We start from the raw sequence: 16,570 nt of genomic DNA on the forward strand, positions 1-16,570 counted from the left end.
AACACGTTACTTCAGCAGGTCTCTGAGAGAAAGGCAGCAGAAAGGGCGACAGAAGCTCATAAGAGGAATATAGGGTATGGTCGTGAAGATGATCCCCTGGCACCTTCTGTAACTAAGGTACTTATGCCTAAGAGTCCCCAGCAAAGTGGTGTGGAGGATTTCTCTATAGGCGCAGTGGAACCGTCTGCACCTTTCCTGTCAGAGGGGAAGGGCGAGTCGGATGGTGGGGGTAAGAGCAAACCAGCTTTGCCTCCGCCACCAGCTTCAGGCGGGTCGGATGGTAGGGGTGGGAGCAAGCCAGCTTCGCCTCCGCCGCCAGCCTTGCCTCTGCTGCTACCCCTCAATGAGCCGGCTCCGGTTACAGCTTCAGTGGGGGAAGGGTCCATTTCCCCGCCCGAGCCGGCTCCAGCGGAGGGGCGGATTGCCCCCCGCAGGCTGGCTCCGCTTGAGTCGGCTCCGGTTTCACTGTCAGCTCCAGCGGGGGAGGGGGGGCCCCCGCTTCCCCCGCACGAGCCAGCCTCTGCTTCACTGCCCCCCCTCCGCGCGAAACCTCAGTGTCTGCACCGAAGCGCCAGCAGCATAGCACCCTTAAAGGGCCAGATCCCATCCCAGGGGCACACCGTGATCCATGGGGGGAGATGGCTAAACAGAGGAGGGAAGCTTGGGCTGCTTTGGCGAAAGAAGTAATGCAAATGGGGGATGGTGAGGCGGTGGAAATAGCTTCTAGTCTTGCATGTCCAGTTACATACACACCACAGTATGATGCACAGGGGAACCTTACGCATAATATAGCAGAATATACTCCCTTAGATTGGAAGCTGTTAACTCAGCTACGTTCTACGGTTAGTCAGTTTGGAGTAAAAAGTGAACCTGTTAAGCAAATGTTGGATTATCTTTTTAATACTCAGGTTTTATGTCCTAATGATTTAAGAGGAATAGTTCGGTTGATATTCACTCAGCATCAGCAGTTATTATTTAATGCCCATTGGTACGCGTTGGTAAATGAATCAGTTGCTGTACAACGAGCCCAGGGAGACCCATTACATGGGGTGACAGTAGAGGAGCTGATGGGCTTAGGGGCATATTTGCGTACAGAAGCACAGATGATATCGGGAGCAGATAAACTTAGAGAGTCTATGAGGTTGGTGCGTGCTGCAATAGATATGGTTAAAGAGCCAGGAGGGTTACCGGCTTATATGGGTATTAAGCAAGGAAGGGAAGAATCATTTGGAAATTTTATCGATAGAACAGCTACTGCTATAGATCGGGCTGGTGTTGCAGGGCGCTATTGAAGCAGTGTGTTTTGCAAAATAGCAATCCAGCAACCCAAAGAGTGTTAGCTACTTTAGGGGCAAATTGGACTATTGAGGAAGCATTAGAGCGAATGGCATTAATGCCAACAGCTTCACAGGCATTTATAGCAGAAGCCTTAAAGGAATTAGAATTAGGGTTGCAAAAGCATAGTCTACTCAAAATCAGGTGTTAGCTGCTCTTGCTCCTCTCCAAAGCGGCTCACTGGCAGTCACATAAAGAGGCTCGAGACCATTCATCAAGTGCTACCGATGCGGCAATGAGGGACAGACACAAGTTACTGCCGTGACATCGGAGACACCAGCTGCTGCCGTGACATCGCTGCTACCTCCTGTCTGTAACCCGCAACAACAGGGAGCCTCGGCTTGGACTTATCAGCAGCAGTAGAAGTCACACTAATGACAAACCAGCCTGAGAGGATACCCACTGGAATAAAGGGTCCTCTTATATTAAATGGACAAACATGTGGAGCATTATTGCTGGGACGTTCCTCTATAACTATGTTGGGATTATTTGTTTTGCCTGGTGTTATCAATGCGGACTTTACAGGGGAAATACAAATTATGGCTTACACCCTTTATCCTCCGATTAAAATTACAAAAGGACAACGCATTGCACAATTGGTACCAGTGTCACAAATGACATCAGGAATACAATCATTTACTGGGCAAGCACGGGATGAAAAAGGTTTTGGCTCTACTGGTGTTACACTTTTAACTGTGGATTTACAAAATAGACCAAAACAAAAGGTTGAAATTACCTATGGGCATCAAAGCATAACCCTTTATGGATTATTGGATACTGGAGCAGATACTAGCATCATTTCTCCAGAAGCCTGGCCACAACATTGGCCTCTATTTCCCTCATCAAACATGCTTACAGGAGTGGGAGGATTTACATTGGCAAGCAGGTCGCCGTCTTTGTCTGTGTGCATTGAGAATCAACAAATATCTGCTGTGTTTTCAATTGTTCAACTGCCTCCTACAGTTTCCTGCTTAATTGGAAGGGACATTTTAACACAATTGGGAGTGGTGTTAACTAATCAGCACCCTTTGGGGTAATTGCCATTGCTTGGACTTTCCCCATTCCACTCACCTGGAAAACAGATACACCGGTGATGGTTAAGCAATGGCCATTAAAAGGGGAGAGTCTTATGCATGCCCATGAATTGGTACAGGAACAATATACAAAGGGACACCTGCGACTGTCCACAAGCCCTTGGAATACACCTATTTTTGTAATCAAAAAGAAATCAGGGAAATATCGTTTGATACATGATTTGAGGGCTGTAAATGACCAAATGGAACCAATGGAGGCCTTACAGCCTGGTCTTCCAAATCCAGCTATGATTCCAGAACACTGGCCACTTTTAATTATTGACCTAAAGGATTGTTTTTTCACTATTGGCCTGCATCCTGATGACATGAAGAGATTTGCTTTTACTTTACCAGCAATAAATCGTGGGGAACCAGATAAAAGATTTGAATGGACATCTCTTCCGCAGGGCATGCGCAACTCTCCAGCTTTATGTTGATGCAGCATTACAGCCACTACGTCATAAAGGGCCAGCAACTATAATATATCATTACATGGACGATATTTTGTTTGCACAGCAGCAGCCATTCTCCTCTTTACAGATTAACACCATTATAAATACTCTTGCTGCATATTCACTTGTTATTCCTGCAGAGAAAATTCAGACTACAAAGCCCTGGAAATATTTGGGATGGACTTTGACGGATCAAATAGTGATACCACAAAAATTGGAATTACAATTGGACATTAAAACTCTACATGATGCACAGAAGTTGCTGGGAGACTTACAGTGGCTGAAGCCTATTGTGGGAATACCAAATCACTTATTAGAAGCCCTACGGCCTTTGTTAAAAGGTGTGGACCCTACTACTCCTGTACACCTGACAAGGGAGCATCATCTTGCCTTGCAGCAAATTAGTAACTGTGTACAGCAAGGGTATGTGTCTCGTCGACAACTCGACCACCCCATTGACCTTACTATTTGGAATAGCCCTTGCCACTCTCTTGGTGCTCTCTCTCAGTTGCAAAAGAAAACAGGGGAGATACGGGTGTTGGAATGGTTATCACCACCACTACAGCATAAGAAAACAATATCTTCAAAAATTGAACAATTGGCTGCATTAATCAAAAAGGGGCATCTCAGAATTCTTGAAGTGGATGGTAGAGAACCTGCTACTATTAGATTACCTATGGAAAAAGAAACCTTGGACTGGTACTTGATAAATTCAAAGAATTCACAAGAAGCATTATTGATGTCACCTGCTAAAGTAGAGACTAGTAAATTAGTGCCTAGAGTTTTGCAATGGATGACAGAATGGAACTGGATTACTCGACCTTTAAGAGAAGAAAACCCCATAGAAGGAGCTATTACAGTTTTTACAGATGCAGGAAAGAAATCAAGGTGTGCTGCTATTACCTGGCAAGAAAAAGGACAATGGAAGCATCAACTCCTCACAGCAGACCCTGCAGATAGCTTACAAACTTTGGAATTGTTAGCAGTAGTATGGGCGGTGTCCAACTTACAGGAGCCTTTAAATGTGGTCACAGACTCTATGTATGTTGCAGGAGTAGTCAAACGAATAGAGGAAGCAGCAATTAAGGAAGTGAATAATAAACGATTATATGAGTTACTGATACAGTTAAGGAAGGCTTTACGAGAAAGAAAGGCAGCATATTCTGTGATTCATATTAGGAGCCATAAGTGGTCTGAAGGTTTAGGAGAAGGGAATGAACGTGCAGATAAACTGGTTACCCTACCCATTGATAATTCTTGTCCTACTGACAAGCACACATTGGCCAGAGAAGCACATAGTAGATATCATCAAAATGCAAGAGGTTTAGCAAAACACTTTGAGCTGAGTTTGTCAGAAGCCAAGGCCATTGTCAGAGCATGTCCAACATGTAGTTATCATAATGGTGGGATAGGTTTAGGCATTGGAGTTAATCCTCGAGGTTTAAAAATAAATGAGATATGGCAAATGGATGTTACACACATAGCTAGATTCGGTAAAGTCAAGCATGTGCATGTCACCATAGATACATACAGTCATTACATATGGGCTACGGCTCAGGCAGGACAGAAAGCTATACAGGTTATCAGACATCTGTTAAGTTGTTTCGCTGTTATGGGAGTTCCAAAGAGTATCAAAACAGATAATGGTCGAGGTTATGTAAGTGCTAGGGTCCGGAAATTTTTGAATCAGTGGTCTGTTAAGCACGTGACAGGTATTCCACACTCTTCTACTGGACAGGCAATAGTGGAAAGAGCAAACGGTACCCTTAAGCAGTATATTGAGAAACATCAAGATTTGACAGATCCACAAGCATGTTTGGCTAAGGTTTTGTATGTGATTAATCATTTCTGCATTCTTGGGGAAGATGATACCCCCCCTGCAATGAAACATCATCCAAGGTCAGGTCAGGAAAATACTAAGGAAACAGAGGTCTGGGTTAAGTATAAGAACCCAAGTACAGGATTATGGGAAAAACCTGCAAAAGTATTATATTGGGGTCGGGGGTATCTTTGTGTTTCCTCACCTACAGGGCCTTTGTGGGTGCCTGCTAAGTGGACTAAACCTGTTTTTGATGCAGCCTCTGGTGGATCGCCTTACAGAGGAGGACAAGGAGCGACTGGGGAAGAAACTGCTTCTAGTCCTACAACCACTACTGTTTCAATTGAAGGGGTACTCGGAAGCGGTGGACAGAGCACTGACACGTCACTATTGGACAGCCCGGGAGTTGATTGGTTTCATTGACTCATTATCAACTTTTCATTTAACAGATCCAGCGAAACTACATTGCCTTGACTGTCACAATCCACATTGTGCTGCCTGGATAGCTCTACGTTGTGGGGGTTGTAAAAGAACTTTTTGGATAGAACAATCATTATTACGGGATTTGTGGTGTCACACTTGTGAACACGAGCATACGTGGGGTAAAAGCTGGCAAGATGAATTAAGGAGACAAACGGGGCAAAACACATATATAGCTTTAAATCTTTATGAGTCTCCTGAACAGAAGGTTCTTGCTTATTATCGATGGGAAATACAATGTATTGTAAATAGAATTAAGGTTCAAAGTAAATCACGTATAGTTTCTATAAGGTGTAGGAAATTAGTGCCTTTAACACAGCATTCAGTTGTAGGACCCTTCCAAGGGGATCCTGATAGAGCATTAGATTGCTGCATTGATAAGTTGCAAAAATTAAGTTTGCAAGTGGCAGGACCAGTGAAATTAGGAGCAGCAAGATTGAAGACAGATAAGAAGAAGAAGGCAAAAAAGGGAACGGTCTCATTTGAATAGGGGTATCAGTGATTGCTAATTAATTTTCTATGATTAGAACAATTTTACTGTTGTGGGACCCTCGGGAGGATATAGTTGTTGAGGAGGATAACGAACAAGAACTACGATTACGAAATAAGATACATCTTGTGTTAAAGAAAGACCTTGAGCTGTTAGCCTCATATAGTAAAGAGGCTGAAGAGGCTTTGCGATCACCACCATTGAATTGGTTGCATTGGGTTGAAGATACAGAATTTTATGCTGGTCCTTACTTACATTCGCTTCCTTGTTATGTTTGCAAAAAGGATAAAGATAAATGCTATGCATGGGTAGCTTTGCATTGTGCAGATTGTAATCAGGTTTATTGGTATTCACAGAAGTCATTGGGATATTTATGGTGTACATCTTGTTTTGGAAAGTGGATTCGAAATCATATCTGGGTTAGAGCTCTTGAACAAAGTACTGGCCTGCCAGGACGGACAGGATTACAGCTCTTTGAGAGTGCAGAACAAGTGGTTATAGCATATCTTAGGTGCAAGTTACAGGAAAACCTTAGAATATTTGAAATTACTAAAGCCTCATGCATCATAGCAGCTCGCTGCAAAGCTGATTTGTCTTCAAACTTACCTCGTGCTATACTTGTGAGCAAGGATGCTGATTTAGAATTAGATCAGTATATTCAAGAATTGACTCAGCCTTACAATAGGCAATCTAGCAAACCAGGGAAAAGACAGCGAAGAAAGAAAAAACAACGTAAGCAGAAGAAAGAAAAGGAGAAGCAAAGTAAGCAGAAAGAAAAATGAGGTTTGTTTTTGTAATACTGCTCAATGCTGTAGCAAGTGAAGCAGTAGGAGTAACACACTTTAGTCAACCAAGGGAAAATTTATGGGTAACACTTGCTAATCAAACTAACCAATCATCACTTTGTCTTAGTCTTGGAGGAGTCACTAACCCATTTCGAACATGCCTGGTGGGACTTCCGGTGTGGTCTCCTGGAGAATTTTGCAGTTTGATAAACAATCAAACCTTATGTATGTCTAACATGTCAAACATCACACTGCCGGTGCAACAAGGGTATACTGCAGGTCAGAGTGATGGCTATCGTCAATGCTTACTAATCCAATCACTTAACACCTCTTTGCATTCTCCTCCTGAGGAATTGGATCTTTTTGGAAGTACAAATGCCAGCATATCTAACACTACAGCTGGTGGATAGTTTAGCTTCAAACTTTCGGGTGCTCAGAATTGAAACCAACCTAAAGAAAGATGGGCCACCCTAGATTCATCCCTGAATGTGAGTGAATTCTCTCCACAGCATTACAGTCAATGTAACGGCACAAATATCACAGCACCAATGAAATTACCCACAGGAATATTTTTGATTTGTGGAGACAGGGCATGGAATGGTATACCAGCTAAACCACAGGGTTGACCCTGTTTTTTGGGAAAATTGTCATTGTTTCATCCTAATGTGTCCTTGCTAATGCAGCTGAGTCAAAATTCAAACAGGAGAAAACGTAGCATACATGACTTAGACTGCAGCAAGATAGGAGATCCACGGTTTTGGGGCGCATTCAAACAAGTGGTGGTTTCAACTATCTTGCCAGGAGGATCTGCCAATAAAGCCATGAATTTAGCAAAACAATTAGGATGCTGGGCAAGGGATGAGCTGAACAAGACATCACAAATTCTAGACATGCTAACTGCAGATGTGCAAAGTGTTAACCATGCTGTTTTGCAAAATAGAGCTGCTGTAGATTTTTTGCTCTTAGCACAAGGACATGGATGTGAAGAGTTTGTGGGAATGTGTTGCATGAATCTGTCTGATCATTCAGTGTCCATTCACACTAAGATAAAAGAATTACAACAGGGACTTCACAAACTTAAGGGAGAAGATGGTTTAGGAATTGACGAATGGCTTAAAGGCTTGGGACTCGGACCGTGGCTGAGGAACCTTGTGATCTATGCTATAGGACTGCTGGGTGTAATTTTACTGTTTTTGCTTATTTTGCCTTGTATCTTTAACTGTATTCAAAACATGGTCAGCCGTACAATAGCAAAAACATGGCAAACTAATCTCCTTGCACAAGAAGAAAACGGGGGAAATGTGGAGAGCATTATTAATAATTGGTTAGCTGAGAAAGGCCACACTGATATAATGCCACTGGTTAAACTGAAGGAGAAAAGTCAGCAGTCAGCAAGCTGAAAGGAAGAGTCAGCAGTGACCTTGCTGCAACATGAGGATAGGGAGTTGAGATTAGTACTGAATATATCCTAAGAATATGTAGAAAGTATCAAAAGTAGAACCATAGGAATGTAGAAGTAGGCGTAGGTGCTGATATGTAAGCTGACCAATCCTGAGCTCAACTTTTGCAATATGTATGAAGCTCATTATTAACTGTATTTAACCCGCCGTACTGATCAATAAAATTGAGCCTGTGATGATCAAACTGATGTCCTGGTTCCCTTCCGTCGACAATCTCTTTTTAGATTGCTGGAGTTTTTTCCTTGTGAAGAGGAGCTAGGGTATTGCTGAAGAAAAGTGGCACCAGCAGGAGGGGGCAGCGTGCCATGCTCTGTGCAGAGGCTGCCAGAGGCTGCCCAAAGAGCGCCCTGCTGCAGCCAGAGCCCTCCTGGCCTGGGGCCGGGGAGCAAAGGGCCAGGGCAGCCACCTCCTCCTTGTCCTGACCCTGCCACCACTCCCTGCTGCTGCTGCTGAGGGAAAGAGAAGACTCTCCTAAGGCCCCATGAACGAATGCACTTACACAGCACTGGGGATGCCAGTGAAGGAAACCATGTGTCATGTAATGCATGTGTGACCAGAGTCACCAAACACCACCTAAACATGGAATTGCTGCACCTCTCTAGGACAGGCAGAAATTTAAAGAATTAACTGGAGACTTCAGGGCAGAAGAGGCCAGAGGAGGGAAACATCTCTGAAAGGAAAAACCATCATATCTGGAGGGGAAAACATCTCTGCCTGCTCAGAATCGGTTGAGGGAACATGTCTCTAATCCTCTCCAGAAAGGGATGCTTTAAGTGAGCTCTGCACCTCCAACTGCCTTGGACCAGAGCCAGGAAGATTCAATTATGTAAATGTTACATAGATAGCTAGATAGATAGCTAGATAGCTAGCTAGCTAGCTAGCTAGATAGATAGATAGATAGATGATAGATAGATAGATTTCGTTACTGAAATCTCTCTTTACTGTCCTCTCTGTTGCTACAGATATCAGAACTTGGTAGCCAGTGCCACACTCAATTACAATCCTGAGACTGCTCTCCTGTTGCTTCAAAAAATCACACTCTTGGGGAATGTGGAGCATGTAGGTGCTTACAGAAAGGGATCAGACCCAGAGCATTGCACTGGGAACTGCACTCTTTGTGCATCTGTGCTCGGGCAAGTTCTTCTCTTGGACTCGACCACACCGGTGGAGCTAAACTGGCTGGAATCAGAAATGCAGCCCAGCCCCTTCCAGCTCCTGTGACCTCTGAGGAGCAGCTGGAATGCAAGGACATTGACCTCCTGCTGAATTCCCAAACACAACACACACTGATTCCCTGGGCTGCAAAAAGGCATGAGCACTACTAAGCTCAAAGTGATCTGTAAGGCCATACTGGCTGGCCTGGAACCACAACAGTTCCTTCTGCACCAAGGTCCCTGCACAGAATGATGTGTTCTCATGCAAAATTACTGAATTCTCCAGAAGTGATACCTTGGAAATTAAAATTCTAGCAGACCCAGTCCCAGTGCTATAAAAGGGCAGAAAATAATGATGAAAAGAACTTTAGCTGGGAGAAGAAGAAAATGAACAGCCTCTTCCTCCAAGCAAACAAAAAAAAAAAAAAAAAAAAAAGCCAAGAAAAAAAAAGGGGGAAAAGTAATTTCCAAAAGTGGCTCAAATATTTGGATGCACTGAGGAGATGCTGAAGGCCCCTCACGAGGCTCCTGCTCCTGTTGTCCAAGCTAAAGCTTTCTCATCCTGACCAAACAAGCCCCCTTCTCAAACTTCTCAACATCCCTAGGATACTTTAACCCCCTATCCCACCGCCTAAGTATAACCAACTTCCTCAAAGGAGGACAGAACATCGCATCCCACCTAATTGACCTCTCCTGATACAAAATAGTAGGTCCAGAGGGGCTAGCCAGCCTACAACTTACAGCAACCAAAACTGCCACCACCCCCCCTCAGGCCTAATCAAAGCTTACTTAGGATCATTCACCTTATCCATTCTCATCATCCTCGTAGCCACATACGGAAATAACCAATGGCCCTCAACCTTCGTAAAAACCACCAAATCCTCAAAATCATCAACAATGCCCTAATCGACCTCCCAGCGCCATCAAACATCTCAACATGATGAAACTTCGGGTCTCTAGTAGGCGTTTGCTTAATTACTCAAATCGTCACAGGTCTTCTGCTAGCTATGCACTACACAGCAGATACCCATCTAGCCTTCTCCTCTGTCACTCACATATGCCGAGACGTACAATTTGGCTGACTCATCCGCAACCTCCACGCAAACGGAGCCTCCTTCTTCTTCATCTGCATCTACCCACACATCGGCTGAGGACTCTACTACGGCTCATACCTAAACAAAGAAACTTGAAACATTGGAGTCATCCTCCTCCTAACCGTCATAGCAACCACCTTCGTAGGATACATCCTACCATGAGGCCAAATATCATTCTGAGGAGCTACTGTAATCACAAACCTATTCTCTGCCATCCCTTACATCGGGCAAACACTAGTCAAATGAGCCTGAGGAGGGTTCTCTGTCGACAACCCCACACTGACCCGATTCTTTGCTCTCCACTTCCTCCTTCCCTTCGTCATCGTAGGCCTTACTCTCGTCCATCTCACCTTTCTCCATGAAACAGCCTCAAACAACCTGCTAGGCATTCCCACAGACTGTGACAAGATCCCCTTCCACTCATACTACACCATCAAAGACATCCTAGGATTCGTACTAATGCTCTCCCTACTCGTCTCACTAGCCCTATTCTCCCTCAACCTCCTAGGTGACCCAGAAAACTTCACCCCAGCCAACCCACTAGTCACCCCTCCTCACATCAAACCCGAGTGATCTTTCCTATTTGCTTACGCCATCCTCCGATCCATCCCAAACAAACTAGGAGGCGTAGTAGCTCTAGCCGCCTCAATCCTCGTCATATTCCTCACCCCACTACTACATACATCAAAACTACAATCAATACCCTTCCGCCCCCTATCACAAATCCTGTTCTGAACCCTAGTCGCCAACGTCCTCATCCTAACCTGAGTAGGCAGCCAGCCAGTAGGACACCCCTTCATCATCATTGGCCAACTAGCCTCATTCACATACTTCACAATCATTCTAATTCTATTCCCTCTGATTGAGGCAATTGTCAGTGGGCTGTTGCACACTCACAGGAGCCTTGCTTTATCCACTGTGTGAGCACAGCCTGCAAACTTGCAGGGAAGTGTTAAAATGATTGAGTGAATTGCTCCTTTGCTTTTCGCTGCCTATGGCATTACTTATGGTGCCTATTTTATGACACATTTCACAAGTAAGTAGATGTTTCCTCTCTACTTAGGTTAGGGTGTATCCTTACCTGGCTTTTGTATGTCTTCCTGCTCTTTCTTAGTGACTGAGTTTCTGATTTTGAAACAGAAAGAGCATTAGGATGCCACTGGTTTGGTAAAGCTCCTGTAAAGGCGTTCAGCTAAAAAGGGGGTGTCTGTAGCCACAGGGGCAGCTAGGTATATACATGCAAGTATCCGCGCTCCAGTGTAGGTGCCCTGGACACCCCAGTCAGGCAGATAGGAGTGGGCTCTGACACTCAGGGCTTATGTGCACCAAAGCAACCTTCTGATGTCACTACGAGAAGGTGGCAACCTTTAAGTTTTTAAAGGTTTATTAAACCTTAAGAAAAGACTGTATAAGGAAAGATTGCAGCACTGGGAAGTCTCCATGATTAGCAGCCACATGCTCATCTACAAAAGGGATACTCTGCTTTTTTTACCTTTAGCCCCTCCCAATGTTTTGTCAGTCAATTCTTTCTCTGCCGTCCAGTGGTGGAGATTACTTTCTTGCATCTTGATTGGAGGTCAATTGTTGTTACACCCCGCCTGCTGGTCACAAGCCAGCCCTCCCCAAATGCCCTGACTACCAAGACTATTACAAGGGGGATAAGAAAGAGGACTATGGGAGGCCATATTACAATAACAGCACTTTACATTTGAACATAATATCTATCCACATAATATCTATCTCTTAATTGTGAGAGCCAACTATTACATTACTCACCTATAATGCACAGAAGCAGGAGAGAAGGCACTGGCTTGGCATAACAGCTGAAATAATTGCTAACAAATCTCCCCACATATTTGCACCTTTATTGGACATGGCCAGGACTCCTGTGGATGTACATCTCTGCCTTTCTTCCCCTTTGGAAGCAGTCAAACTGGCAACTCGTGGGAAAACCAAGGGCTTTGTGGGGCCTGCATTGCTCTGCACACACCCAGGCCACCCGTGGAACAGAGCTTTGGTGCCTAAAAAGATCAACCAGAGGAAAACAGCTGGAGGAGGTTTCATTTTGACCTTTCTTAGCCACTAACAGAAGTTGTCAAAATGAAAATGACCAAGCAAGGCCTGATCCCTGCTGCCAGCTCAGGGTTAGAAAGGAGGCATTACTTGATTTCAGTGCTGGGTGCACAGGGAATCACTTCCCTAAGCCCTGCACACCCATCAATCTCACCTAGTAGTTTGTATCCATGGAACTAAGACATATTCAATACTTTGCTGAAACTTACTGGCTAAACATTACCTCCAATTTTTTGACATATTTCAATCACTTCTCAGAATTTATTGACATCAGAGTAGGAGTGTCCTGTAGCTCCCTGCTGGTCATTGTCACAGGTTCAGGTGACCCATGCACAAAATAACCCAGGACAAAACTGGGCTTCCAAAGCAAATTCATTCTATTAGTTGCAGTAGCATATAATACATACTGACCTCTGGATTCCCAAAAATCCACTGAACAGGAGAAGGAGTTGGAGCGTGGTGCTCGGCAGCAGGGGCAGGTAGGCAGTGCACTTCCAGGACATCCCCTGGATCAAAACTGTGCTGTGCTGTGCTGTGCAAAACACAGCTGTGCATCTCGTCCTTCTCAACCCTTCAGCCCAGAACTAGGCCTTGTATCTCCTGCTTAGGAGTGGAATTTTACAGCAGGAGTTAGAGCAGCAGCTCACACATGCCTGGCATGTGAGATGAGGCCATGATGGCTCAGGATGACTCCATGACTCCCTGCCACCAAGGGCTGCATTGTGCATTGTTCTCCTTTCAAAGCTTGACTGCTCACCCATTGACCAATCCATTGTTTCTCTTTCATGGGTCATGGTCCCACCTGCTAAACAAGACACTTTTCTTCATTGTCTTGTCAACCTGCTCAAACATGGATCAAATATGGCAGGGCCTGGGACACGACTCCAGTTCCTGACACAGTCATTTGGAAAATATTCCCATTCCTCAAACTCTCCTTTGGTGGTCAAGAGCCTCCTAAAACACTTTCTTCCTTTTGAATGCATTCCAGCTACCTTCTTAGCAGGACCACTCTCCTTATTCTCAAGGCCAAGATAGCCACTTGCACACAGTAAGCACTGCAGTGGGGGAATACATGGTTCAGCACTCCTGTTAAAGCTAAAGGAATTCAAAAGACTATGCCCTGTTTGTTAGACTAAATGCCTCTCCTTCCTATTCTGAGAATCAAACACCAGTGTTTCATCAATACACCCTGCAGGTGCTCTTGCTGAGTGAAGCCACATTGCTGTGTCAATAAAGCAGCCGGGACTCAGTTTCTTCATGCAGGAAAAGCCAAATCTTTATTCACATAACTCATTTTTATACTGTTTTCACAGACTTGTGTTCAACTTCAACTGGCTGGTAGTTTCCTTGCCACACAATTTATTGCTTAGAAGGTATATTAGTGTGTACATGTTAAGACTCTCTCTTTTTAAGACTCAATGTTACTCAGGTGATTACATTTTTCTTTCGTGGATGCTCATGGGACAAGTTTCTTGTTTATTACAGATGCAAACAGTTTTCTTAGCACAATAGCTTGTGCTAACTGCACTCATGACTATTCCCATGGGAAGTTAGCTGGCTGCACGTAGAAGATGGAACAGGCCAGCTGGGAATTTACCACAGTGTGGTAAATAGGTATGATTCGTGCTGATAACAATTGAAACAAGAATCAATATTGATACAGTAATTAATATTTGTAAATATTAAAACAGGTAAAATTAGTAATGCCGAAGAAAAAGGGAGAGGAGGGGCACCATGCCCCCCCCCCCCCCGCAGATGTTCAGGAACAGGAGGAAAGCAAGAGATAATGTTTGCTAAAAATTAACAAAGAAGGAACTCTCTGGTTGTGTCCCAGGAAAATGCTAATTATAAGGGATTTATTGCCTTGATACTCTGTCGAAGGAAGGAGACCAGGACACCAGATGGTTCATCACAGGTCCAGTTTATTGAAGAAAGCATCAAACACTTATACAGCAAATAATAAGCTTATGAATATTCTGTAAGCCAAGCAATCTATTGGTTAAACTATACCATCAGCTCTTCCTCATTCCTTTGGGCCTACGTTCTCTACTTCTCACGTCTCGCTGTCCATTTCTTTATCATACTCAGCTAGGCCCAAGGACACGTTATCTTGCAGGTGCAAGATTTGGAATTAGCCACGGTCTTGTACTTTTCCATTCTCTAGTCAGCTAAATTCCCAACAGACACCTGCCTGCAAAAAGGCCTCTGCCCTAGTTAGGACATCTTTACCAAAATGATTCAGCTGTGTCCTCCCTCCTCAAGCCACTCTTTGACAAAACTCTCCACAATACTCAGATGTAGTAATTATGTTAGTTTTGGCTTACATTGTATTGGCTGGTGTAACCCAAAGGTTAATTAAAGGACACAGAGGAGGACTACAAAATCTTCATCAGATGACCCCCAAAGACTTGTGCGACCACCAACCAAGTGGTGGCATATGGATGGTAAAGGTGATGATGAGGGCAGAGGTAGAAGTGTGAAGTATAGAAAATGGGAGGAGACGGCATTGACACATGGTATATAAGGACGAATATTCACTTGGCAAGCTTGTATGTGATGTGGCAAGGGTCCCAGAGGCCTGCACTCCGTACCCCGCAGTTATCTGTTGCTTATGCACTATTATTAGAAACAAATTATCCCTTATTTTAATCAAATTCTATACTATCCAATTATATTTTTATATTTTAAATATTCAATTAAAATTGCTACTACTTTTAATATTGTTTGGGGGTTTTTGATGACGGGATAATTGGGCAAACATAACAATAGGTAGGCCTGATTTTATAAGGCCTTTCTTTTCTAATAACCCTACCTGTGTGCAATACATTATGACTTTCTTTCAGAAATTAATGAAGAAAACGCAAATTGCCTGCTGAAACCCTTCTGCCCCCTTCCAAATCAGTTTACTCCTCAAGCACATGCCTCAGGCACATCCCTGATGTGCCTCTCTCCCAGCAGCTCAGAGCTGCATTGCACAGCGCTTGCTGTGTGCCAGAGAGCACAAAGCAGGCTGGCCTGGTGGGCCTGAATATTTCTGCCAAACACTCTGCATCTCACACCTTTGCTCTGGCTCAGTGCAGAACTGCAGGATTGCAGGCGCTTCCTCCCAGAGCTGCGTGAGGCGCTGGCTCCTGCAGATGGGCCCTGCCAAGCTGTCCCTACCTCACACTGGCCTCGCTTCCCCTGGCACAAGTGCCGGGCCTGAAGGAGCTGCCCGGCTCCCTGCCCCGGTGCCCAGAGTGCTGCACACACTGCTGGCCTTTGCCAGGAGCTGCAGGGCAGCCGGCAGAAGAGGAGGAATCCTCAGCCAGCCCAGCGGCCCACGGCTGCCCTTGGCCTTTCTCTGCTCCTGGGCACACTCCAGACGGCCAATGCCTCCAGGCTGGGCTGTGCCCAGCATGGCTGCGCTTCCCCTCGGCAGCAGCCAGCTGCCACCTGGGCTCTGAGGGCGGAGGATTCGCCCGCTCCCAGGAAGAGGCACCCAGGTCTCGGCTGCTGCCTCTTGCAGCTCCAAGGGCCTCCTTCCAGCCTGCCTCTGCCGGGGCTCAGGCTGCTCCGGCCTCTGCCAGGGCTCTGCTGGGGCTCCAGCCTGGGCAAGGCCGGGCCCGCTCTCATCTCACAGGTGCTGACAGCTCTGCACCACAGGAGACCTTCCCGAGCACCCTCTCTGATCTTTCTGCTTTCTCACTTGAGCAAGGCTCTCCTCTAGCCAAAGAGATTATTGCATTTAGGGAGCCCCAATGCTCTCCAGTCACAGCTGAAGGCCTGCATCTGTGTAAGATGTTTGGGCTGCCCCATTCTTCCTGTGCTTTTGCTTTTAAATGCCATTGCCCTTTCTGCCTAAAATAGAAGTACCAAAGATGGCCAAAAACAGACCAGTGGGCCATATTCCAAAGGCAGTGTGGTCTGGAGAAGATGAATGAAGAACATCCTTCCCCACTTTCACACCATGCCAAAGACACTGTTTCACTTTCCACCTTTAAGAAACAACAGACAATTCAGAAGGAATTCTCGAGTTTATTCGCAGAGTGAGAAGGAAGGGAATCTTCAAGGTGAGTTGTGGTTTCAGAAACTTTATTGATTTTCAATCCTACTCTGCAGTCCTATTAGACAATCCTACTCTAACCCTAACCCTTACCTTAACCCTAATCCTTATCCTTATCCTTCTCCTTATCCTTATCCTTATCCTTCTCCTTATCCTTATCCTTATCCTTATTCTTATCCTTATCCTTATCCTTATCCTCATCTTAATCCTTATCCTTATCCTTATCCTTATCCTTATCCTTATCCTTATCCTTATCCTTATCCTTATCCTTATCCTTATCCTCATCCTAATCCTAATCTTTATCCTTATC

This window comes from Melospiza melodia, unplaced genomic scaffold (assembly GCF_035770615.1).
Source record: "Melospiza melodia melodia isolate bMelMel2 unplaced genomic scaffold, bMelMel2.pri scaffold_48, whole genome shotgun sequence".
NCBI classification, from domain to species: Eukaryota; Metazoa; Chordata; class Aves; order Passeriformes; family Passerellidae; genus Melospiza; species Melospiza melodia.